Genomic DNA, 24,818 nt, shown 5'->3' with positions numbered 1-24,818 from the left:
GAGTGAAATCATATGGTATTTGTCTTTCTCTGACTTATTCTGCTTACCATAATACCCTCTTGTTCCATCCATGTCACTGCAAATGGCAAAATGTCATTCTTTTTGATAATGGGCTAATAATATTCCTGTGTGTGTGTGTGTGTTATGTACACACATACCACAGCTTTATCCATTCTTCATCCATTCATCTGTAAATGAATACTGGGGCTCTTTCCATTAGTTTGGCTATTGTTCAACCTGCTGCAATAAATATTGGGGTGCATTTGCCCCTTCGAATCACTGTGTTTGTACCTTCTGTTTAAATACCTAGCAGTGCAATTGCTGGGTGACAGGGTAGTTCTATTTTTAACTTTTTGAGGAACCTTTATACTGTTCCGCAGAGTGGCTGCACCAGCTTGTATTCCCACCAAGAGTGTAAGGGTTCCCTTTTCTCTGCACCTAGCCAACATCTGTCATTTCCTGACTTAATTTAGCCATTCCAACTGGTGTGAACTGATGTTTCATTGTGGTTTTGATTTGTATTTCTCTGATTCTGAGTGATGTGGGGCATTTTTCCTGTCCATTTTTATGTCATTTTTGAAGAAATATCTGTTCGGGACATCTGCCCATTTTTTAATTGGATCATCTATTCTTTGGGTGTTGAGTTTGATACTTTTTTTTATAGATTAAGGATATTAGCCCTATGTCTGATAAGACATTTGCAAATATCTTCGCCCATTCTGCCAGTTGCCTTTTGGTTTGGTCGACTGGTTCCTCTGCTGCGCAGAAGCATTTTATCTTGGTGAAGTCCCAATAGTTCATTTTTTTCCTTTGCTTCCCTTCCCTTTGGAGAAGTATCTAGACAAAAGCTACTGATGTTGACATCACAGAGGTTGCTGCCTGTGTTCGCCTCTAGGATTTTGATGGATTGCTATCTCCCATTTAAGTCGTCCATGCATTTTGCATCTATTTTTGTGTATGGTGTAATAAAATGGTCAAGTTTCTTTCTTATGCATGTAACTGTCTGATCTTACCAACACCATTTGTTGAGGAGACTATCTTTTTTCCACTAGATGTTCTTCCTGCTTTGTTGAAGACTGATTAACCATAGAGGTGAGGGTCCATTTCTGGGTTCTCTGTTCTGTCCCACTGATCTGTGTCTGTTTTTGTGCCAGTACCACACTGTCTTGATTACAGCTTTGTAATTCGGCTTGAAATCTGGAGTTTTGATTCCTCCAACTGGGGTTTCTCTTTCAACACTCCTTGGGCTATTTGGGATCTTTTCTGGTTCCATTAAAATTTTAGGATTGTTTGTTCCAACTCTGTGAAAAATGTGGATGATATTTTGATAAGAATTGTGCTAAATGTACAAATTGGTTTGGGTAGCATAGACATTTTGACAATATTTGTTCTTCTAATATATAAGCATAAACATTTTTCCATTTCTTTGTGTCTTCCTCAATTTCTTTCATGAGTATTTTATAGTTTTCTAAGTACAGATTCTTTACCTCTCCTGTTAGGCTTATTTTTAGGCATCTTATGGGTTTTGGTGCAATTGTAAATGGGATAGACTCCTTAATTTCTCTTTCCTCTGTCTTACTGTTAGTGTGTAGAAATTCAACTTGATTTCTGGCCACTGATTTTATATACTGCCACTCTGCTGAATTCCTGTATGAATTCTAGCAATTTGGGGCTGGAGTCTTTTCATTTTTCCACATAGAGTATCATGTCATCTGCAAAGAGTGGGAGTTTGACTTCTTTGCCTATTCAGATGCCTTTTATTCCTTTTTGTAGTCTGACTGTTGAGGCTAGGACTTCCAGTACTATGTTGAACAACCGTGCTAACAGTGAAATCCTTGCCATGTTTCTAACCTTAGAGGAAAAGCTCTTCATTTTTCCCCAGTAAGAATAATATTTACTGTGGGCTTTTCATAGATGGCTTTTATGATATTGAGCTATGTTCCCTCTGTCCCTACACTGTGAAGAGTTTTGATCAAGAAAGAATGCTGTACTTTGTCAAATGTTTTTTCTGCATCTATTGAGAGTATCATATGGTTCCTGTCCTTTCCTTTATAAATATATTGTATCAGATTTATTGATTTGCAGATGTTGAACCATTCTTGCATCCCAGGAATAAATCCCAATTGGTTGTGTTAAATAATCCTTTTAAAGTACTATTGGATTCCATTAGCTAGTATCTTAGGGAATATTTTTGCATGCATGTTCATCAGGGATATTGGCCTGTACTTCTTTTTAGTGGGGTCTTTGTCTGGTTTGGGGATCAGGTAATGATGACCTCATAGAATAAATTTAGAAGTTTTCTTTCCATTCCTATTTTTTTGAAGCAGTTTCAGAAGAATATCTATTAATTTTTCTTCAAGTGTTCAGTAGAATTCCCCTTGGGAAGCCATCCAGCCCTGAACTCTTGTTTGTTGGGAGATTTTTTATTACTGATTCAATTTCTTTGCTGGTTATGGAACTATTCACTCAGCTTTTCTACTTCTTGTTTGTTTTGGCCATTTATTTACTTCTAAGAATGTATCCATTTCCTCCAGATTGCCTAATTTGTTGGCATATAATTGCACATAATATTCTTTTATAATTGTTTGTATTTCTTCGGTGTTGGTTATGATCTCTCCTCTTTCATTCATGACTTTATTTATTAGGGTCCTTTCTCCTTTCTTTTTCATATAAGTAAAAGGTCTGAACTACAATTTATAACAATTATTATAAAGCTACTAGCTGGGTTTGGGAAAGTGTAGAAGACACTAGGAAATCCTTTACTGTAGAGATTAAAAAAAAAACTAAAAACTAAAATCTAGTCAGGCTAAAATTAAAAATGCTATTACCAAGATGCCCCACTGAAGGCCATAAAAATGAGGATGAATGAAGCAGAAGAGTAATCAGTAGCATAGAAGATAAAATGATGGAAAATAAGGAAGCTGAAAAGAAGAGGGAAAGATAACTATTAGGTTGCAAAGAGAGACTTAGGGAACTCAGTGATTCCATAAAGCAAAATAATATTCACCTCATGGGAGTCCCAGAAGATGAAGAGTGGGGATAGAGGGACTGATGGTTTATTTGAAGAAGTTATAGCTTAGAACTTCCCTAATCTGGGGAAGGAAAGAGGCATTCAATTCCAAGAGGTACAGAGAACCATCCTCAAAAAAAACAAAAATAAGTCAACACCTCAACATATTATAGTGAAGCATGTAAATTACAAAGATAAAGAAAATCCTGAAAGCAGTTCCAGACAAGAAGAGGTTATTAACCTACAGGGGTAGAGACAAAAGGCGGTAGCAGACCTGTCCTCAGAGACCTGGAAGGCCAAAAAGGACTGGCATGATATATTCAGTATGCTAAATGGGAAAAATACACAGCCAAGAATACTTTATCCATCAAGGCTGTCATTCAGAATAGAAGGAGAGATAAAGAGTTTCCAGGACAAATAACAACTAAAGGAATTTGTAAACACTAAACCAGTCTTGCAAGAAATATTAAAGGGGATCCTTTGAGTGGAGAGAGAGAACACGAAAGTAACAAAGACCAGAAAGGAACAGTCTACAGGACCAGCAATTTTACAGGTAATACAATGGCACTAAACTCATACCTTTCAATAATTACTCCAAATGTAAATATACCAAATGTTCCAACCAAAACAAAGAGTATCAAAATGGATTAAAAAAAAATCAGTATGTTATTTACGAGAGACTCATTTTAGACCCAAAAAACACCTCCAGATTGAAAGTCAAGGGGGTAGTGAAACATTTATTAAGCTAATGGACACAAAAAGAAACTGAAGCTTTAAAGCCTCTGCCAGTTCTTCTGTTCTAAAGGGACTAGATTACTCTTTATTTTAGATTATTTTATCAGTACACATTAATGGGCCCTATGTATATGCAAAGTAAACCAAAACTCAGTAGAAGGGTGGAAAGATAAATTATTCTGTACAGTAATATGAAAGATATTAAATGGGGGGGTATATTGTACAGGAACATAGTAGACTCTTAATAGCATCCAATATTCAGTTTTAGGTTTTTTATCTGCACAGTGATAACCCTTTATCTGGGCCTTCTTAAAGATGGCACACAGATACACACATGCAGATCCACATACACACATGCACATATACATAAATGCCTCACATTCAGGATTTGGGGAGTAAACAAAGAAAATCTGAATTTCATGTTTGATTCACTACACTGCAGAAAGAAGGGTCCCAGAAGGTCAATCATAATTGAACTGAAATATCAATGTGAAAACCTGACCTTGAGGATACAAGCCCAAGAACCTGCAAAAATGTGTGGTGAAATATTACACTTAGCTCAGAATTAAAATCTTGAAAGACAGGTTGATTTCACAACATCTAGATAAAGAGTACATGTCTGGGTAACAGAATCCTTTATATGTATACACCTATATGGGGAAAAGATGTGAATGAACTTTAAGAGTTTGGTTCATCCATTTATTCAACAAATATTTAGTGCCTACCAATTGCCAGGCATTGTTGTTAGATGCCAAGAATGTGCAGAAGAATAAGACAGTTCTTTTTCTCAGGGACTATATGGTTTAATGGGCAATTTCAATTCACTATGAGAACTAGGAAGGAAGTAACCCACTGTGCTAAGAGAATAGACACTCAACCTAGACTTAAGATTAAAAAGATATGGTCACATACCTCCCAGATTTTTTCAGAATAAAACTAGTTCCAAATAATTTGCCCCCATAGATACATTTAACTGTCAAAACCTGTACCCTGATCAAGGATTCAAAAAATACAGGCAACATTTCCAGAGTCTATCAAGAGTTTATCCACTTTCATGATATTTTTCCACCTTTAAAATCACCTTAGGAGTACCTGTGCATGCTAAGATGGAAAAAGCTCACAAAACAGACTCTCTCCCACTGCTTACAACTCAACACTGAACAGAATACAAAAAGCAAGCACCTGAGGATCTTGAAAATAAACCATAACTGAAAACTTAAAGAACTAGTGCTGTGTTGATTTCCCTGTTTTGTTCCCCCCCTTTTTCCCCGCTTTGACCCAAGAGCAATGAGGTGAGGAATCCACAGTGGACTCAGACAGCTAAAACTCTGAAAGCAACATCCTTTTGCTAAGATACAGCACTGAGAAACACACTGAGAAAAGTCTCCTGAAGCCAGAGAATATTTGAGATAATTCCCAGTGTTTAGCTTCTCCTCCCTCCTGGATGTGCCTCAAAGCCAGCCTAAGTCACAGAGCACCATTGATGGGGACTGTGTGGGTATCTAACACCTAAGAGCAAAATAGCCAGAGGAAATGGGGAAAAGGATGGTTGTGGTTAAAGAACGCTAAGGAATTATCCCTTTTGAACTTTTCTCAATTTCCTCTTGCCTCATCACACCAAAGTTCAAGAGCAAGCCAATTGTATGGAACTAGGAAACAGTACAAGGGCCTGAAATGCATTTTTCTGACAAGAGAAACTAAAATAACAGGTCCCGGGAGCGGGGAAGATCAAACATGGCTGGGACTAGGGTGCAGCAATGTAGGCACCTAGGGAGCAAAATTTTAAGAGGGCACTGGCTCTTAGGATGTACAAATGCCAATCCTTGTACATGTACCACAAGTGGGAGCCTCCTAAATTGTTACCCCCTGATTATCTCACTCTTAAGAAAAAATGTTGAATGCATCAGAGAAAACTAACATATAAAGGAGAAAAGTGACCCAATTAAGTATAGATTTCTTATCAGAAACTTGTAAAGCCATCGTTACAGTACTGAAAGAAAAGAACTATCAACCTAGAATTCTGTATCTGGTGAAGATATGCTTAAAAATGAAGACAAGGGGGATAGAAGCAAGGAGAAGTAGTAGACCGAAATGACATGAGATTGCAGGAGTCAGCTAGATAGATATCAAACCATTCCAAACACTACGAACTCGACAGGAGATAGAAAAATAGATCAGCAATTCTGGGAACAGAAAAGTGACCGCTTTCTGGAAGGTGGGACATGTGGAGAAGTGAATCCGAAGCAAGGGGAAGATAGACCACAGTGGGAGGAGCCTGCTTCCGGCAAACCGTAGAGCAGCAGAGCACGAAATCCAAACTTTTAGAAGTTGGCTCCACTGAGGGATGTCGCTCCAGAGGCTAAGCAGGGGTCAAGCCCTCACAGGGACAGTGTGGTCTCAGGTTCCGCAGGGTCACAGAAGGATCAGGGTATATGAGTGTGGCAGAACTCCCAGTTATTGAGTGGAGAAACCACCTACAGAGATGGAGCTCACTCCTCAGTGACTGATGACTTAAACAGTCACCCGAGGCAGTCAGGCCACTGCTCTTCAATCAGGGACTCCACAAGTGGCAGATCCAGAGACACTCCCTCCTTCATCCTCCAGAAGGAGTGGCATGGGAGCATGCAGCAGGAATCTGCTGGGTTTGGAGACTCCAGATGGGGCCGTGTGCCAGAGACAGAAGCGCTGGGTCACAAGCCAAGTGAGCACAGAGTGCGGCTGGAGGCCACGGAGATGGAAGGGAATGACTGCTTTTCTCCGAGGGCGCACTGAGGAGTGGAGCCCCAGGCTCTTGGCTCCTCCCGGCCAGAGATTGGGAGGCCGCCATTTTCATTCCCATCCTCCAGAGCTCTATGGAAAGCATTCAGGGAACAAAAGCTCAGAGAGCAAACCTAAGTAGACTACTTAGCCTGGCCCCTGGCAAGAGCAGTGCAATTCCGCCTCGGGCAAAGACATTTGAGAATCATTGCAACAGTCCCTTCCCCTAGAAGATCAGCAAGAACATCCAGCCAAGACCAAGCTCACTGATCAAGGAGAACAGTGGAACTCCAGAGCTAGGGAAAAGTAACACATAGAATTCATGGCTTTTTCCCCATAATCCTTTAGTCTTGCAAAGTTAAATTTCTTTTAATTGTATTTATCTTCTCATTCTATTTTTTTAACTTTTTCTCATTCCTCTTAAATTTTAACTAGTTTATTTTAACAATACCTTTTTAAAAAAGAATCTTCTCAAACCTTCATTGTTATAGTCATATTTCATACCTTCATTGTATTTAACCTTATCTTTTGAATAGATATAGTTTTTCTTAAAATTTTGGAATACAAATTCTCCTAATAGATCAAAATATACTGTAAATCTAGCACATGGCTTTGTTCTACTCTCCAGCCTGAGCACATTCTTTTTTTCTTTTTTTAATTTTCTGACCAACTTATCTTATTAATATTTTAGAATTTTTTAGAATTTTTAAAATTTTTATCTTTACAGTCATATTCCATCCCTTCATCATATTTACCCTTATTTTTGTACTTTGTATTCTGTATATATGTAAGTTTTTCTTTCTTTCAAATTTTGGGAGGTAGTTTCTTCTAAGAGACCAGAATACACCCAAAATCAAGTAGGTGGCTCTGTTCTACTCACCAGTAGAATATAAATAATACTAGATAGATAGATAGATAGATAAAATACTATATATGTACATATGTATAAAATACTATATATGTGTATATATAAAATATTATGTGTGTATATATATATATATATATATATATATATATATATATATATATATAAAAAACTTGTTTAATTTTTTTTCCCCCTTTCTTCTCCTTCCACTTTTGGGTCTCTTCTGATTTGGTTAGTGTACAATTTCTAGGGTCTCTGCCACTCTTTCACTATTTTATTCTCTCATTCATATATTCTTAACTGGATAAAATGACAAGGTAGAAGAACTCACTACCCAAAAAAAAGAACAAGAGGCAGTACCAACGACTAGGGACCTAATCAACACGGACATTGATAATATGTCAGAAACAGTTCAGAATGACGATTATCAAGGTGATGACTGGGTTCGAATAAGGCAGGGAAGATATTAGAGAAACTTTCTGGAGAAAAAGAAGAACTAAAATATTACCAAGTAGAAAAAAAAAATGCTATTAATGAGGTGCACAGGGTGTGATGCATAAACAATGAATTCTGGAACACTGAAAAATTTAAAAAATAAACTTTTTTTTTTTTAAATGGAGGCTCCTACTGCTAGGATAAATGAGGCAAAAGAGACAATTTGTGATATAGAAGAGCAAATGACAGAGAATAAAGGAGCTGAGCAAAGAGACACAAACTACTGGACCACGAGGGGAGAATTCAAGAGGTAAGTGATACCATAAGATGAAACAGTATTAGATAATTGTGATCCCAGAAGAAGAAAGAGGGGCAGATGGTATATTGGATCGAATTATAGTAGAGAATTTCCCTAATATGGCCAAGGGAACAAGCATCAAAATCCAGGAGGCACAGAGAACCCCCCCCCACCAAAATCAATAAAAAATAGGTCCATACCCCGTCATCTAATAGTAAAACTTACAAGTCTTAGTGACAAAGAGAAGATCCTGAAAGTAGCTCAGGACAAGAAGTCTGTAACATAGAATGGTAGAAATAGTAGATTGGCAGCAGACTTATCCACAGAGACCTGGCAGGCCAGAAAGAACTGGCATGATATATTCAGAGCACTAAATGAGAAAAATATGCAGCCAAGAAAACTATCCAGCTAGGCTATCATTGAAAATACAATGAGAGATAAAAAGCTTCCAGGAAAATGAAAATTAAAAGAATTTCCAAACACCAGAACACCTGGGTGGCTCAGTCAGTTAAGCAGCTGCCTTCAACTCGGGTCACAATCCCAGTGTCCTGGGATCGAGTTCCACATCAGACTCCTTGCTCCTCGAGGAGCCTGCTTCTCCCTCTGCCTCTGCCTGCTGCTCTGCCTGCGCTCTGTCTCTTGCTCTTACTCTAACAAATAAAAAAAAAGAATTTGCAAACACCAAACCAGCCCTACAGGAAATATTGAAAGGGGTCCTCTAAGCAAAGACAGAACCTAAAAGTGGTAGCTCAGAAAGAACAGAGACAATATACAGTAACATTCACCTTACAGGCAATACAATGGCACTTGATTCATATCGTTCAATAGTTACACTGAAAGTAAATGGGCTAAATGCCCCAATCAAAAGACACAGGGTATCAGAATGGATAAAAAAAAACAAGCCCCATCAATAGGTTATCTACAAGAAACTCATTTATATAACCAAAGACACTCCACATTTAAATTGAGGGGGTGGAAAACAATTTACCATGCTAATGGACATCAAAAGAAAGCTGGGGTGGCAATCCTTATATCAGATAAATTAGATTCCAAGCCAAAAACTATAATAAGAGATGAGGAAGGACACTATATCATACTCAAAGGGTCTGTCCAACAAGAAAATATAACAATTTTAAATATCTATGCCCCTAACATGGGAGCAGCCACCTATATAAACCAATTGATCACAAAATCAAAGAAACACATGGACAATAATACAATAATAGTTGGGGACTTTGACACCCCCCTCACTGAAATGGACAGATCATCCAAGCAAAAGATCAATGAGAAAATAAAGGCCTTAAATGACACACTGGACCAGATGGACATCACAGATATATTCAGAACATTCCATCCCAAAGCAACAGAGTACTCATTCTTCTCTAGTGCACATGGAACATTCTCCAGAAGAGATCACATCCTGGGTCACAAATCAGGTCTCAACCAGTACCAAAAGACTGGGATCATTCCCTGCATATTTTCAGACCACAATGCTCTGAAGCTAGAACTCAATCACAAGAGGAAAGTTGGAAAGAACTCAAATACATGGAGGTTAAAGAGCATCCTACTAGAGAATGAATGGGCCTACCAGGAAATTAAAAAACAATTTAAAAAATTCATGGAAACAAATGAAAATGGAAACACAACTCTTCAAAATCTGTGGGACACAGCAAAGGCAGCCCTGAGAGGAAAGTATATAGCCATACAAGCCTTTCTCAAGAAACAAGAAAGGTCTCAAGTACACAACCTGACACTACACCTAAAGGAGCTGGAGAAAGAACAGCAAAGAAAGCCTAAACCCAGCAGGAGAAGAGAAATCATAAAGATCAGAACAGAAATCAATGAAATATTAACCAAAAAAACAGTAGAACAAATCAACAAAACCAGGAGTTGGTTCTTAGAAAGAATAAATAACATTGAAAAACCCCTGGCCAGACTTATCAAAAAGAAAAGAGATAGGACCCCAATAAATAAAATCATGAATCAAAGAGGAGAGATCATAACCAACACCAAAGAAATATGAACAATTAGAAGAACCTATTATGAGCAACTATATGCCAGCAAATTGGACAATCTGGAAGAAATGGATGCATTCCTAGAGACATATAAACTACCAAAACTGAACCAGGAAAAAAAAAAAAACAGAAAACCTGAACAGACCCATAACCACTAAGGAGATTGAAGCAGTCATCAAACATCTCCCAACAAACAAGACCCCAGGGCCAGACGGCTTCCCAGGGGAATTCTACCAAACATTTCAAGAAGAATTAATACCTATTCTCCTTGAAAGTGTTCCAAAAAATAGAAACCGAAGGAAAACTTCCAAACTCATTTTATGAGGCCAGCATTACTTTGACCCCAAAACAGACAAAGACCCCATCGAAAAAGAGAATTACAGACCAATATCCTTGGTGAACACAGATGCAAAAATTCTCACCAAAATACTAGCCAATAGGATCCAATAGTAGATTAAAAGGATTATTCACCACGACCAAGTGGGATTTATTCCTGGGCTGCAAGGTTGGCCAACATCCACAAATCAATGTGATACATCACATTAATAAAAGAAAGAACAAGAACCATATGATCCTCTCGATAGATGCTGAAAAAGCATTTGACAAAGTACAGCATCCCTTCCTGATCAAAACTCTTCAAAGTGTAGAGATAGAGGGTTCATTCCTCAATATCATCAAAGCCATCTATGGAAAACCCACAGCAAATATCATCCTCAAAGGAGAAAAACAGAGAGCTTTTACCCTCAAGTCAGGAACATGGAGGGAAGTCCACTATCACCACTGCTATTCAACATAGTATAAGAAGTCCTAGTTTCAGCAATCAGACAACAAAAAGAAATTAAAGGCATCTGAATCGGCAAAGAAGAAATCAAATTCTCACTCTTTGAAGATGATATGATACTTTATGTGGAAAACCCAAAAGAATACACTCCAAAAAAATCACACAGGAATTCAATAAAGCATGAGGATATAAAACCAATGCACAGAAATCAGTTGCATTTCTTACACCAACAAGAGTTTTAAAAGAAAGAAATTAAGGAGTTGATCCCATTTACAATTGCACCCAAAACTATAAAATACCTAAGAATAAACCTAACAAAGAGGCAAAGAATCTGTGTTCAGAAAACTATAAGTACTCATGAAAAGAAACTGAGGAAGACAAAGAAATGGGAAAACGTTCCATGCTCATGGATTGGAAGAACAAATATTGTGAAAATGTCTATGCTACCTAAAGCAATCTATACATTTAATGCAAACCCTATCAAAATACTATTGACTTTTTTCAAAGAAATGGAACAAATAATCCTAAAATTTATATAGAACTAGAAAAGACCTCAAATGGCCAGAGTAATGTTGAAAAAGAAAGCCAAAGTTGGGGACATCCCAATTCCAGACTTCAAGCTCTATTACAAAGCTGTAATCATCAAGACAGTATGGCACTAGCACAAAAACAGACACATAGATCAATGGAACAGAATAGAGAGCCCAGAAATAGACCCTCAACTCTATGTTCAACTAATCTTCAACAGAGTAGGAAAGAATTTCCAATGAAAAAAAGACAGTCTCTTCAACAAATGGTGTTGGGAAAATTGGACAGCCACAGGCAGAAGAATGAAACTGGATCATTTCCTTACACCACACATGAAAATAGACTCAAAATGGAGGAAAGACCTCAATATGAGCCAGGAATCCATCAAAATCCTTGAGGAGAATACAGGCAGCAATCTCTTCATCCTCAGCCGCAGCAACTTCTTCCTAGAAACATCACGAAAGGCAAGGGAAGCAAGGGCAAAAATGAACTATTGGGACTTCATCAAGATCAAAAGCTTTCGCACAGCAAAGGAAACAGTTAACAAAACCAAAAGACAACTGACAGAATGGGAGAAGATATTTGCAAATGACATATCAGATAAAGGGCTAGTATCCAAAATCTATAAAGACCTTATCAAACTCAACACCCAAAGAAAAAATAATATAATCAAGAAATGGGCAGAAGACACGAACAGACATTTCTGCAAAGAAGACATCCAGATGGCCAACAGACACATGAAAAAGTGCTCAACACCATTTGGTATCAGGGAAATACAAATAAAAACCACAATGAGATACCACCTCACAACAGTCAGAATGGCTAAAATTAACAAGTCAGGAAACAACAGGTGTCGGCAATGATGCAGAGAAATGGGAACCCTCCTACACTGTTGGTGGGAATGCAAACTGGTGCAGCCACTCTGAAAAACAGCATGGAGGTTTCTCAAAAAGTTGAAAATAGAGCTATCCTACGACCCAGCAATTGCACTACTGGGTATTTACCCTAAAGATATAAATGCAGTGATCCAAAGGGGCATGTGCACCGAATGTTTATAGCAGTAATGTCCACATTAGCTAAACTATGGAAAGAACCTTGGTGTCCATCAACAGATGAATGGATAAAGAAGATGTGGTATAGGGGCGCCTGGGTGGCTCAGTGGGTTAAAGCCTCTGCCTTCGGCTCAGGTCATGATCCCAGAGCCCTGGGATCGAGCCCCGCATCGGGCTCTCTGCTCAGCGGGGAGCCTGCTTCCCCCTCTCTCTCTGCCTGCCTCTCTGCCTGCTTGTGATCTCTGTCTGTCAAATAAATAAATAAAAAAAATAAAAAAAATAAAAAAAAAAGAAGATGTGGTATATGCATATACCACATCTCTCTCTCTCTCTCTCTCTCTATATATATATATACACACACACACATATATATATATATGTATATGTATGTTATATATATGTATATATAATGTAATGTATGTATATGTGTATATATATTATATATTTATAATGGAATACTATGCAGCCATCAAAAGAAATGAAATCTTGGCATTTGCAATGATGTGGATGGAACTAGAGGGTATTATCCTGAGCAAAATAAGTCAATCAGAGAAAAACCATTATCATATGATCTCTTTGATATGAGGAGTTTGAGTGGCAGGGTGAGGGGTTTGGGGGGTAGGGAAGGGAAAAAATGAAACAAGATGGGACCGAGAGGGAATCAAACCATAAGAGAGTCTTAATCTCAGGAAACAAACTGAGGGTTGCTGGGTGGGGAAAGGGGGTATGGAGAGGGTGATTGGGTTATGGACATTGGGGACGGTATGTGATACGGCGAGTGCAGTGAAATGTGTAAGCCTGACGATTCACAGACCTGTATCCCTGGGGCAAATAATACATTAAATGTTAATAAAAGTAATTAATTTAAAAAATGTAGACAAAATAAAGACATTCAGATGAAGGGAAAAGGTGTGAAGTTTCAGATGAAGAAATATTTGTCACTAGCAAATCTGTTCTAAAGCAGATGCAGGAAGAAGTTCTTCAGGTGGAAGGAAATAATACCAAAGGGAAACTTGCAACTTTAGGAATGAAGTGAAAGCAAGGGCAAGGATATGTATCTGGATAAAAAATAGTCCTTTTCTCCTCTTAAGTTTTCTCAAGAGCAAAAGTAAATGAGCTAGAACAAAAAATAACAGAAATTGCAATGAAACCAAAAGCTGATTCTTCAAGATTAATGAAACATAGAATCATTAAGATTGACCAAGGGATGGCGGGGGGAGGTGAAGACACAAATTGTCAATATCAGGAAAGAAGGCAGTATATCACTACAGACAACAGACATTAAAATAAAGTACCACAAACATTAAACCCATAAATTCAACAACATAAATAAAGTAGTTCAAATTCCTTGAAAGATCCAAACTACAAAAATTCATTCAGGAAAATTAGACAACTGGGATAGTCCCATAGTTACTAAAGAAATTGAACTTCTGGTCTTAAATTCAACAAAAAACAAAACAAAATGAAACAAACTTAAGTTCCAGATGGATTCACTGGTGAATTCTACAAAAGATTTAAGAAATTATATTAATTTTATGCAATTACTTCTATACAATGAAAGAGAATAGACCCAAAATATCATTTTATGTGGTCAGCACTACCTTTTTACCAAACCCAAAAACATTACAAAAAATAATACATGAATATAAATTCAAAAATCCATGGAAATCGAGTTAAAGCGAATCAAAGCAAGCAACACAATGTATCATGACCACTTTAGGTTTATCCTAGAAATTTAAGGTTGTTTCAACCTTCAAAAGTCAATCAGAGCAATTCATCATCTTATGAGACTATGGAAGAAAAACCACAATCATTTCAATAGATGCATAAAATATAGTTGAGAAAATTCATATCCACTAATGATTTAAAAAAAAAAATCCTCTCAGCAACCATGAATGTACAGTATCTTCTTTAACTTGATAAAAATCACTTACAAAGGGTGCCTGGGTGGCTCAGTCGTTGAGCATCTGCTTCAGCTAAGGGCATGGTCCCAGGGTCCTGGGAACAAGCCCCACATTGGGATCCCTGCTTGGTGGGAAGCCTGCCTCTCCCTCTCTCACTCCTCCTGCTTGTGTTTTCTCTCTCGCTGTGTCTTTGTCAAATAAATAAATAAAATCTTTAAAAAGAAAAGTCACAAAAAAAAAAAGCCTACAAATAACATCCTATTTAGTGGTTAAAGATTAAATGATTTCCTCTTAAAAATCTGGAATAAGGTAAGGATGATTTCACATTCCTATTCAATATTATTGTGCTGAAGACCTAACTCATGCATAGAGGTGTGGGGGCGGCAGGAGGTATACAGAGTTAAAAGAAAGAAAAACCTTTTTTCAGATGATAGGATTGTCTACATGGAAAATCCAAAAGAATCTTCAAATGAACTAGAAATATTGAGTTTAGCAAGGCTTCAGGATTCAAAGTCAACATACAAAAATATTTCTATTTTTCCTACTGAGTAATTGAAAATAAAAATTAGAAGCAAAAAATAACACCAAAAAAATTTAAATCCATAGGTATAAGTCAATAAAATGTATACAGGACAAGGTGATGAAAAGTATAAAACACTGACAAAAGAAATCAAGTAAGATTTAAGAAATATGACAAGCAGATTCTAAAATTTATATGGGAAGGCAAAGGTACCAAAATAAATTTTGAAAAAGAACAAAATCAAAGCTCATATTACCTAATTTCAAGACATAATGATAAGCCACAATAATGAAGACAGCATAGTACCAGTGAAAGGATCGCCACGCAGATCAACAGGACAGAATAAGAAGTTTATTAATGGCCTATTCATATCTGAACAACTGATTTTTGACAAAATTACAAAGGCAATTTAATGAACTAAGTACAGTCTTTTCATTAATGATGCTGAAACAACTGGGTATCTACATGTAAAAATAATGAATCATAACATGTCTTTTTATACAAAAAGTTAACTCAATAGATCTAAAATACAAAACACAAAAATTTTTGTAGTTGGGAGACTTTAGATTGTGCAAAGAGTTCATAATGACACCAGAAGTGTGTTCCACAAAAGGAAAAATCATGATATATTGGACTTCATCAAAATGTAAAACCAGAGCCCTATGAAAGATACTATTAAGAAAGGAAAATATAAACCACAGATTAGAAGAAAATATTTCCAAGTCAAATATCTGACAAAACATTATAAATAATCCATAAAGAACCCTCAAAATTCAGTAAGAAAACAGTGTAATGTAAATGTGGGCACAAGCTCTGAACAGACTCCTCACCAAAGATGTATAGATGGCAAATAAACATGTAAAATGATCGACATCATTAAAAAATATAATGGCAATGCCAAATACCTATTAGAATGGCTAAAATATTGAAGGAAAAAAAAACCCTAATAAAACAAAGCACTGACAATGATGGGGAGCAACGGGAATTCTCATACATGAATGAGAAATGCAAAATGGTACAGTCAGTATGGAAAACAGTTTGGCAGTTTATAATTAGGCATGTACTTACCATACTAGGCTATAATGTCACATTTTCCCAAGATATATGGAAACTTACATTCACACAAAAATACGTATGTAAATATTCATAGCAGCTTCATTCATAATTGTCAAAAACTGGAAATAACTGAGGTCCTTCAACTTGTGAATGGGTAAACCAACTACACTGAAGGCACACAATGAAATACCACTCAAGGGGCGCCTGGGTGGCTCAGTGGGATGAAGCCTCTGCCTTCGGCTCGGGTCGTGATCCCAGGGGCCTGGGTGTGAGCCCTGAGTCGGGCTCTCTGCTCAGCGGGGAGCCTGCTTCCTCCTCTCTCTCTCTGTCTGCCTCTCTGCCTACTTGTGATCTGTCAAATAAATCAATAAAATCTTTAAAAAAAAAAAAAAAAAGAAATACCACTCAACAATGAAAAACATTTACTGATTTACACACAACATGAATGAACCTCAAATGTATCTCGTTAGGCCCAAAAAGACAGACTCAAAAGGCTTTATATGACATTCTGAGCAGGCAAAACTAGAAACAGCAAACAGTTTTATGATTGCTAAAGTTTGGAGCTAGGGGAAGGAATCAACTACAAAGGAAAAAGACAAGAGAATTTTTGGGTAATGGAACTGTTCTGTGTCAGGATTCAGGTGTTAGATATACAACTTTATCAAATGAATGCACCATGAAGAGTGAATTTTACTGCATGTCATTTCTTAAAGCACTTTACATACAGCTGAACACATAGGAAAGTGAAAGACTATGGACTCATGACCTCTAGCAAGAATTAACAATAAACATGCCGAAACACCAAGTGCCTAGATCATTAGGAGAAAGTTAACAACTATGTTGTGAAGGCTTTCATAACAGCATATTAACAACCAATGTTTCCACACCCAGTTTTCACCTTTAAAAAATTATGTGATTAAAAAATATATATATGTGATCTAATCAAATGATAAGGCTCATCATGCAAAAAGCACATTATATATAATCCTCTTAGAGCCACTGTACATCTGAATAAAACATTTGGAGGCACTCAATGGAAGGTGGTAAGTTCTTGGACTTTGTTATTACTACCACAATTAAGTCAAAATATAGCTAGCTAAAGAGGTCTTGCCAAGATAATTAAGAGATCTTCGTTACCCAAGTCTTTGTAGCAAGCCAACTTTATGTTAAACTCAATTTCCCCTTGTCACACTAAACACTTAACCAGAGAGAAATGGAAAGGGCAATCCTGGAATTTGAGAAATGGAAGAAGCTACCAGGCTTGTAGAATCAGACCAAACTCCTCATTTTACAAGCATAAAAATATAGTATCTTACCTTGTAGAACACAGGATCCAGAATTTAAACTCTCAGGATGTTTGCAGATGGTATCAGACTAGAATAGGAAGTTTAAAATATCTGTATATAAAATTGGCTAAGAAAAAGAAATGACCTTAATAATCTTAAAATATATGACTCTAGCTCCTGATTTCTTGTGACTCTGCTTTTAAGAATGCAGGGATTTTTTTGTTTTTTTGTTTTTGCAGGGTTTTGTAATTATTTTTTGTTTTGCAGATGCAAGGGAGATAACAAGCCCTACCAACCTTACTGCCTCACTTCTAATCCCAGCCCCAGCTTTTTCTACATCAAGGAGAGGACCATCTCTTGCCAGGGTCCAAGGAAATAAAGCCACAGAAGGAGAACAAAAGACAATGTAAGAGCACATGAGAAGACCCCATAGATTAATATTAATTTTTAACCTTTTCTTACCTCTAAAAGTTCACATATATCCCAAGAAGAGTTAGGACACAGGCCCAAGTAACCCACTAAAAGGTACAGATTTTCGTAAAATATTATCTTAAAAATCCATATAAAATTTTTATGCTGCTCCATAGTTTATCACTGGTTATTTTAATATACAAATATAAGTTTCCACAAAACCCCAAATTACTCATTTCTAGGAAAGAACCCCAAACTTGCTTGATATGAGCAATGTTTATCCTTTAGCTCTTTGTGTCATTTCCCCCCCAAACACAATATTCCAAGGTGGTAAGTACAGAAAAATATGAATAAACATATATACACATACTCACGAACATACTATCATCTAGTGAAATTGGAATTTTCCTGGACTGTGGAAGCAGAGGTAGCTCTGTGCTGGCATGTATGTTCACACACAAGGAAAAACAGAAACAATGTGCTTTATTCTGCAAAGTTTAACCTTCTCCCTTAATGGGGCCCTTGTTCAGTCTATTAGAGATGGGTTACTGTGCAGAAATTTTGACATCACTGTTCCCTCCACAAAGTTATAAGTTACATTTTCCAAAAAAAAAAAAGTGACTGAGAACCCAAGAATTTTGGCAGGTTTCTACTGTAGACACACCTTAAAGTCTCAGATACATTTCAGTAAATAAGAGAATGAACATTAAGATAGGCTGACACTTTCCTTTTTCAACAGCAAGAGATACAATATTTGAGCACCTACCATGTGCAAGGCACTGTGTTAGGCACTTTATACCCAATACATCATTTACTCTCTATTGCATCTCTGTGTGTCTGTGTTAACAGAGTTTCCAGGTAATTAAACTGAACTTGGACTGAAAGTCAACAAAGCAATTAAGCAGCAGAGGTCTGAACTCCCAGTTCTTTCTTACAGTCTGAGTCTATGTACCTATTATACCATGCTTCCTCCTTAATTCTAAAGATTACCTCTGCTATCACAGGGCAAGTGAAATTATCAACTGATGCCCTGAATCAGATTCTGTGACTTCAGAACTAGCTAAAAAAAAAAAAAAAAAATCAAGCTTTGGGGCACCTGCGTGGCTGTCAGTTAAGTGGCTGACTCTTGGTTTCAGCTAAAGTCACAATCTCTGGGTCCTGGAATGGAGCCCCACGTTGGGTTCCAGGCTCAGCAGGGAGTCTGCTTAAGGATTCTCCCTTCCGAGGCACCTGGGTGGCTCAGTCGTTAAGTGTCTGCCTTTGGCTCAGGTCATGATCCCAGGGTCCTGGGATCAAGCCCTGCATCGGGATCCCTGCTCAGCAGGAAGTCTGCTTCTCCCTCCCCACTGCTTGTGTTCCCTCGCTCATTGTCTCTCTCTGTCAAATAAATAAATAAAATCTTAAAAAAAAAAAAAAAAATCAAGCTTTGACTAGAAATCATGCAAAGCTGCCCATTGTTAGGTCTTCCTCAAATCCTTGATAGAAGGATTTGTCTTCTAGGTTTGGTATTGTCTAGGTACATTGAAGATAGACACACCCTATGACCAGTAATTTTACTTTTGGGTATATATATACTCCTGAGAAGTGCATATAGATGTCCGCCAAGCTTTCTTTTTTTTTTTTTTTCCGCCAAACTTTCTATTTAAGAATCTTAATAACACCATTGTTTGCCATAGTCCCAAAGTGGAGACAGCCCAAAAGTTCATCAGCAGGACAGATACATCATTGCAACTCCTACAACTCCATTCATACAATGGCTTATGTCCAAAAATAAAAACAAATTGCTTAGACACACAGCATGAATTGAACACAGTTGAACCAAAGCAGCTACATGCAAAGGAATTCTTACAGTAGGATTCATACTACATACAGTTCAAAACACATAAAACTAAGCTATATATTCAGGAATGCTTGCATATGTAGTAAAATAAAAAACTACCCCACACACAAGGGATTAAGTACCATGAAATTAATGACAGCAGATAGTCTGCAGGCAGAGAAGACAGGTCCAATGGAGGAAACCCTCACAGAAGGCCTCTTAGTGTTAGAACTGCTCATTTCTCTTGACTTGGGCTGTGATTACAAAGTATTCACTCTATAATTGTTACGCACTTTTGTTTTATGTCAAAAATTGCAAAATTTCTACAAAATTGATTTTAAAAGATTAAACTTGGGGCACCCTGGTGGCTCAGATGGTTAAGAGTCTGCTTTCGACTCAGGTCATGATCTCAGAGCCCTGGGATCAAGCCCCACATCAGGCTCCCTGCTCAACAGGAAGCCTGCTTCTCCCTCTCCTTCTGCATCCCTCCTGCTAGTGTGCATGCTCTCTCTCTGTCAAATGAATAAATAAAATCTTAAAAAAAAAAAAAATTAAGGGGCGCCTGGGTGACTCAGTGAGTTAAAGCCTCTGCCTTCAGCTCAGGTCATGATCCCAGGGTCCTGGGATCGAGCCCCACATCGAGCTCTCTGCTCGCCAGAGAGCCTGCTTCCCTATCTCTCTCTCTGCCTACCTTCCTGCCTACTTGTGATCTCTGTCAAATAAATAAATAAAAATCTTAAAAAAAAATTAAACTCTTGGGAGGTCATTTCACTATAAACTCAGACTTCTAAATTCCTCACCCTAATTTTCCATTTTAATTTTTTAGTTGCTGAGAAGGCTGAAGTTGCAGATGAGAATAAGAATAGAAAAGAGGACAATCAAGTGAAGTAGTCCTGAAATTATTCAAACAATAAAACATAGATGTAAGAATGTATGTGGACTGGACAACAGAATTCACGCTGAGTGCCAACTGTACGTTAAGACACACACACACACACACACACACACACACACACACAAATTTAGAACCAACATAAGCAACTTATCAGCCATCTTACACATAGAAGAAAGTCTGTATTATGGTGACTGTATGTTATGGATGCTTATATGCAAAAACCTCAAAAAGGTAAGTTTTCATCTGAATTTTGAAGGAGCTGAGGGACACGGCTTGCAAACCAAAGACTATGCCAACAAAGGCACATCTCACCATAGGAAGGTATATACAACATGTGTAGCAGGAGTTAGCAAGTTTTAGCCACGGAAGATTGAGCATGGAAGACTGACTTGGCTATAAAGAATAATCAAGTGAGGGGCGCCTAGGTGGCTCAGTCATTAAGTGTCTGCCTTTGGCTCAGGTCATGATCCCAGGCTCCTGGGATCGAGCCCCCCCATCGGGCTCCCTGGTCCGTGGGGAGCCTGCTTCTCCCTCTCCCACTCCTCCTACTTGTGTTCCCTCTCTTACTGTGTCTCTGTCAAGTAAATAAATAAAATCTTAAAAAAAAAAAAAGAATAAATCAAGTAATATCTGCAACATAAATAAAAGAATCAAGTGAGAGATATATATAAGCACACAGGTACAGATATGCATATATTCATAACAATACATAAAGAGCTCTTTAAAAAAAGACAATTTAAAGATGTCCAAAAGACTTGAATATTTCACAAAAACAGAGATCAAAATAGCCAATAAAGATATGAAAAAGTGCTCATCCAATTAGCAAAAACACCACAAAATCCAATCAAAGTGAAATACCACATCCCCACTAAATTCACTAAAATGGAAAAATCAACAATGCTAAAATACCGGCAAGGATATAGAATAATGAAACTTTCTTACCTTATTGGTAAGCACATAAACTGGAAAAACTTTGGAAAAGGTTTGGTAGTATCTACCAAAACTGAACATACATATACCCTATGACCCTACAAAATCACTCCCCAGATAGGCACTCAACAGAAATGAGTGCTCTATCCGCAGACTGGGACAAGAATGTTGATAGTTTTATTCCTAATAACCAAAACTTAAAATGACCCAAAATGTCTATCCACAGTACAATGAGTAAAGAGAGATATGGTCATACAGTGAAATACTATAGAGCAATTAAAAAGACAAGCTTATACACCTAACCATATGGATTAAGCTCACAGATAAGACAACAAATGGAAGAAGTCATAAAGATTAATGTTTTATTGTCCTATTTATTTGGCATTTAAAAAGAGGCAGAAACTTACTCATGATGGTAGAAGTCAGAATAGCGGTTAGCCCTAGTGGAAGGAAAACCACCCAGAAAGAGGCAAAATTGATCCTTCAGGGATGCTGGACACATTCGGTGCCTTGATCTGGATGGTAGTTACATGAGTTTATGCACATGAAACAAGTCATTTAAGCTGTACAGTTCATATTTGTATATATACTGCAGTTTTCTCAAAAAAACAAACAACATAAAGACCAAAAACTAAATTATCAGACAAAATAATTAAAGAAGAGTAGGTCTGGCAAAAAGAGGATAAATTCTCTTCTCATGAATTTCCCGTAAATTTTATGGTCATAATATTAAAAGATTTTTTTTAAAGAAATAGCACATTCCTCTCCACTTATAACCCAACCCTAGAAAATGAACTGTTTTCATTTATCCATATTCTCTTGTATATCCTTTTTCATAGCTCTGTATATACTGTTACATAGGGAGTCATTCGGGACACAAATCCTACATAGAGAAAGGTCAGAATTCAGATTCAGAGATGCTAATTTCAGATTCAGGATGCTAATCCCTGATGGGCCATTTATGAGCTGTGTAACTTACCATTAATATGGTGAAATCTTTGCTCACTTAAAAAGGGGAACAAAAAATATTATCTACTTCAAAGAGCAGAGAATAAATTAGGTAATGTGCATTTACAAGCACTACTCAATACTTCGGTAATTTACATAACACAGGTGATCAAAGTGTGGCTACAATTCTTCTCTGCTACTCTCATTTCCTCTATAATTAGCATTTCTACAATGACAAGCAATCTTCATAGTGGTGTGACTAATTTCCATTCTCCCTTCATTTCACCAACACAAATTCAATTTTATTGGAGGTTGGCGATATGCCCAGCCCAGTGATCAATCTGGATTGATCTGAATTAGTCAAAACAAACCTGTTTCCTACTTCCCAGCCTTCCAAGCAACCAGGGTGATGGGCTCATGTGACTAAGTTCTGGCAATGAAACCTACAGAGAAAAACCCTCTAGAGAAAGAAAGGGTGCTCTTAGGAAGGCATTCACTTTCCTGACAAGAGCAACAGACTATGCTGACCCTCCTCTTTGCCCTCTCCTTCCTGCCTTGACCCAGATGTACTACTTAGAGTTCTGCAAGCCTTTCTGTGTAAATGACAGAAAGGCTTAAGAAATTATCGAGAGACATCAGCCATGGGATCACCAATACCCTGCAACAGCCCATGCAGTCACCTATCTCTGGGCTTCTTGCCTTATGAGAAAAATAAATTCAAGTTTCTAGAAGCCAGTTAGAGTTTGTTATTGCACTTGAGAATATTCTAAACTAATATGATAGTTTCAGTGCCTTTGGAAAAGTTCAAACTGATATCATCAAACTAGTCTTTTTTCTTTGGCCAGAAATTTAGAATTAGATCAACAAACATTTACAGATGGTCTCCTATGCCTTAGTTCTGTGTTATTGAATAAACTACATTCCTTCTGATGAAGAAACTGACAGTGTTTCCAATCTTATACTATTAAAACAAAAATCCAAGCTGAAAACCACTGTGCATGTGTTTTTCTTCAAAGATATTTCCAGAATAACTCTCTTACTTATTGTGCTCCCACTGACCGTTTGGTTCATCAAACATACCAAGCTCACCCCAGCTTAGCAAACCTTCACAATAGTTCCCTTTGTCCAGAATGTTCTTCCCCCACACATCAGTGTCTAGCTAAGTCTTTGTCATTGAGACTTCAACTTAAGGGCCCCTTCCTCGGAGTGGTCTTTCACACCAACACTAAAGCAGTCATCTACCACGACATCCTATTTTTTTTAAAGATTTTATTTATTTTTCAGGGAGAGAGAACACAAGCAAGAGCACAAGCAGAAGGAGGGCTGCAGGCAGATAAAGAAGCCGACTCCCTACTGAGACGGGGATCCCAATGGAGGACTAGATCCCTGGACCCTGGGATCATGACCTAAACCGAAGGCAGCTACTTAACTGACTGAGCTACTGACTGAGCTACCCAGCTGTCCCTACAGCATCCTGTTTGAATTCTCTGTAGAATACTTACCCCAATGTCTTATTTTTCTTGCCTATTGATTTATTTTATTGTCTGCTCCCCTACCCTTACACATCACTAGGAGAATGTAAATTCCATATAAGAATATCGTTTGTTTGGATCACCTCTGTAACCCCAGTATGTTGAACAGGGTTTGGCAAATTACAGCCTGCAGCCAAATCCGGCCAGCTTCCGGTCTTATAAAGTTTTAATTAGAACACAGCCACTCACATTTGTTTACATATTATTTATGGCTGCTTTTGTGCTACAAGGACAGAGTAGAGTAGTTGCCACAGAGACCAGAGGGCCCACAAAACCTAAAATATTTGCTATCTGCCCTTTACAGAAAGGTTTGCCAATCCCCTATATACAAGTTTGCTTAGCACAAAGTTGGCACTTAATAAATCCAAGAAATGTTAAAATTTTATCTCAAAAGCTACTGAGAAATCTTACTGGTTTTCTCATCCTATAAATCCACTGGTTTTAACAAATATATCTGTCCTGTTTTGGCAGAATTGGTCTTTCCTAGAAATACTTCATAGAGGGTAAATCCACACCAAACTTCCGAAAGAACGACTCATCACTTTGGAACAGAGGACTGAAGTGTAGCTCAGCATACTTCAAAACTATGGGATCTCCCAGAAACAGAATCCAATAGCTTTCCCAGATTAGCAAGTTAAATCAGAGCCACCTGCATTTTTTTTTTTAAGATTTTATTTATTTGACAGAGATCACAAGTAGGCAGAGAGGCAGGCAGAGAGAGAGCAGGAAGCAGGCTCCCTACTGAGCAGAGAACCCAATGTGGGGCTGGATCCCAGGACCCCAAGATCATGACCTGAGCCGAAGGCAGAGGCTTAACCCACTGAGCCACCCAGGTGCCTCTCCACCTGCATTTCTTCATAAAGGCACTACACATCTGCATTTGCCAACCCAAATTACACTACCTTTTCAATCCTAGCCAATAAAAATTGTGCGGGTTTTTTTTAAAGATTTTATTTATTTATTTGACAGAGAGAGAGAGATCACCAGTAGGCAGAGAGGCAGGTGGGGTGGGGGGGGGGCAGGGGTAGGTAGCAGGCTCAC

The sequence above is a fragment of the Lontra canadensis genome, unplaced genomic scaffold (assembly GCF_010015895.1).
Source record: "Lontra canadensis isolate GAN:19392208 unplaced genomic scaffold, GSC_riverotter_1.0 scaffold43, whole genome shotgun sequence".
Classification (NCBI taxonomy): domain Eukaryota; kingdom Metazoa; phylum Chordata; class Mammalia; order Carnivora; family Mustelidae; genus Lontra; species Lontra canadensis.
Note: the sequence above shows the minus strand (reverse complement) of the source record.